The following is a 3,292-nucleotide window of genomic DNA, read 5'->3' as shown; positions in this document are numbered from 1 at the left end:
AGATACTCATTCAGGCGTAGCCCAGGGAGGAACCCTGGCTCGAAAGTGCGTTCGAACTGTCGATGATCAATGTGTCCTGCAATTCACATGAATCCTCGCAGCTAGCTGCATTCTTCATCGAAATACGAGCAAAGTGATCCATCACTAAGAGTTGTAACGTTTTGGTTTTTGGTTTTCGCTCCCTGGCATGGCAACTTTTTCTTCTCCCCCTCCACCCCCACATCCCACTGGTTGTGGGCGGGGGCGCCTCAGGCAGCCGTCTAAGCGCGAGACAAACAAGACCAGACTCTGCAGGTCTGGAAGGTATGACCTTGGGGTGGTCCGAAGCAATGGCCCCAAAGGGGCGTGCTCGGACGCCCCACAGACGCCCGGGGGTAGGGAAGGGAAAGGGGTGGAAAAGGGCGCGGGGACCTTCCCACCTGGCCCTACCCACGGGCCGGAAACCCCCAACCCAAGGAGGATGGGAGACCCCCAAGGGTCTTTAAACCTCCGCACTGGGAAGCGATAGGTACCTGGAAAGGGGGGAAGCGAAAGGTCAGAGCGGACGGGGTGAGGAACCGCGTTCCAACGGGCGCCTCCACCCCCGAGGCCTCGACCCCTCAACCTAATGGTTCCCACAACCTGCACAGGCGTAGGGCACAGAGCCCCCCAGGCGCTGCCTGCCCATGACGGGGCCTCCCGCTGACCCGGCAACGGGCACCATCCCCCCCATGCCCCTTCAGCGCCGACCAACCACCTTCATTTCCACCACCTGGCAGACTCCAAGCCGGGAAACCTCGCGCAACACACCTCAACACGCGTCCTGGGGCCGTTCCCCCCTTCTCTCCCTCCACCACCGCGTCCCGTCCCCGCACCGGTGGCCCAGGCTCCTCACCACGTTGGGGCTAGGGGCTGCGACAGGAAGCAGGGTGCAGGCTGGGGCACGGGGCGAGGCCTGTGGGGAGGGGGGAGGCAGGACACCCGGAACGTGCGGGGCGGCGGATGGCGGAGGAGAGGCACGAGGCAGATGGTTGTGCTCCTGACTGGAAGGACAGGATGACCCATGTCCAGGGCAGGCGTGGGAAGGGGCCACCGCGGCCCCGTTCCCGAGACGCAAGGTTTGGGGTGGGGGTGGGGGCGCCCACAACGCGTGCCCTTGTCTTCTTGCGGCCGGGGGTGAGGGCAACAATGAGCCACAAGATGGCAGGCGTGGGCAACGGGGGCACCCCGAGGCCCCCTCTGAGTCCCCGCTTGCTCCTTCTCTCGCGAACGGTGGGGGCAAGGCCGCAGCAGTTGCCGCCCCAACCCGGACCACACCGCAAAAACCATGGGGGTTAAGCCAGAGGAAACCGACCCGACCAACCGAACCCAGAAGGACTTGGGCTCAATCGCCCCTTTCCCGTTAATGATCCTTCCACAGGTTCACCTATGAAACCCTGTTAGAATTTTACTTCCTCTAGATAGTTAAGTCCGACTGCCTTCTCAGCAATCCACCAGGGCCATGGGCCCACCCCAGCAGGGCCCATCCGAGGGCCTCACTAAACCATCCAATCGGTAGTAGCGATGGGTGGTGTGTACAAAGGGCAGGGACTTAATCAACCCAAGCTTATGACCCGCACTTACTGGGAATTCCTCATTCATGGGGAATAATTGCAATCCCCGATCCCCATCACGAATGGGGTTCAACAGGTTACCCGCACCTGCCGGCATAGGGTAGGCGCACACTGAGCCAGTCAGTGTAGCGCAGTGCAGCCCTGGACATCTAAGGGAATCACAGACCTGTAATTGCTCAATCTCGGATGGCTGAATGCCACTTGTCCCTCTAAGTTGGGGGACTCATCTAAGTTGGGGTTGAGTAACTAGTTAGCTAGCATGCCAGAGTCTCTTTTGTTATCGGAAATAACCAGACAAATCGCTCCACCAAGTAAGAACAGCCATGCACCACCACCCACAGAATCAAGAAAGAACTCTCAATCTGTCAATCCTGTCTGTGTCAGGGCCGGGTGAGGTTTCCCCAGGTTGAGTCAAATTAAGCCGCAGGCTACACTCCTGGTGGTGCCCTTCTGTCAATTCCTTTAAGTTTAAGCTTTGCAACCATACTCCCCCCAGAACCCAAAGACTTTGGTTTCCCAGAAGCTGCCGGGCGGGTCGCTGGAATAACCCAGTCGGCATAGTTTATGGTCGGAACTACGACGGTATCTGATCATCTTTGCACCTCCATCTTTCGTTCTTGATTAATGAAAACATTCTTGGCAAATGCTTTCGCTCTGGTCCAACTTACACCAGTCCAAGAATTTCACCTCCAGCGGCGCAATACGAATGCCCCGGCCGTCCCTCTTAATCATGGCCTCACTTCTGAAAACCAACAAAATAGAACCGCGGTCCTATTCCATTATTCCTAGCTGCGGTATCAAGGCAGCTCGGGACTGCTTTGAACACTCTTTTTCAAAGTAAACGCTTCGGGCCCTGCGGGACACTCAGCTAAGAGCATCGAGGGGTGCCGAGAGGCAAAGGGGGGCGGGGGACGGGTGGTGTCTCGCCGGGCCATTCGAAAGTGAAAGACTTCCTCTAAGTCACACACCACCACCACCACCCACCCATCCCACACTCACACCCCCCGCAGGCCCAAGACGTCCCAGCTTCTGCCTCACTCTCTCCCTCTATCCCTTCCTGGAAGACATAACAAAAACATTTTATTAAATATTTTATTGATGTTTTACAGAGAGGAAAGGAGAGGGATAGAGAGAAACATCCTCGAGAGAAATATCGATCAGCTAGCTGCCTCCTGCACACCTCCTACTGGAGATGTGCCCGAAATCAAGGTACATGCCCTTGACGGGAATCAAACCTGGGACACACACACACACACACATACACAGCCGCCCCTGCCCCTCCCCCCCCCCCCCCCCCCCAGTCCGAAGGCCAACGCTCCATCAACTGAGCCAAACCAGTTAGGGCACAAAAAATTTTTGCCGCCTGGGAGCTGAAACCTAAATGAGGCAGTACTCAAGGATCAGATCCTCGCATCTTCTCCCTCTCTCTCTCTCTCGTTGAAATTATTGGGGAGACACCGGTTCATAAAACCATACGGGTTTTAAAATAAAATGTAAAATGAATAAATCAAATGTGAATAAACAGGAATTTTTGTATGGAACTAAACAAAAAATAACAACAACAAAAACATTCAGGTTATTCGAGTGGACAACTCAAGAAAATGTCATCTGAATACATACATACAGACATACATACCACATCCAGCGTGCAAGCGGGAAGCATCATCGGAGAGCATTCGGCCCATGGAGCCCAGTGCATC

At 55.8% G+C, this 3,292-nt stretch overlaps 1 non-coding gene across 1 annotated transcript; it reads right to left on the bottom strand.

Annotated features, from left to right (window-relative positions):
- Positions 1–153, bottom strand: LOC139014759 (5.8S ribosomal RNA). Its single transcript, XR_011472313.1, has one exon. It is a non-coding gene; the product is annotated as a 5.8S ribosomal RNA (ribosomal RNA).
- Between the last annotated feature and the right edge of the window lie 3,139 nt (positions 154–3,292).

This window comes from Myotis yumanensis, unplaced genomic scaffold (genome assembly GCF_028538775.1).
Source record: "Myotis yumanensis isolate MYYU_CA2020_CCGP unplaced genomic scaffold, mMyoYum1.0.hap1 SCAF_7, whole genome shotgun sequence".
NCBI classification, from domain to species: Eukaryota; Metazoa; Chordata; class Mammalia; order Chiroptera; family Vespertilionidae; genus Myotis; species Myotis yumanensis.
This window is presented reverse-complemented; position numbering and strand designations above follow the sequence as displayed.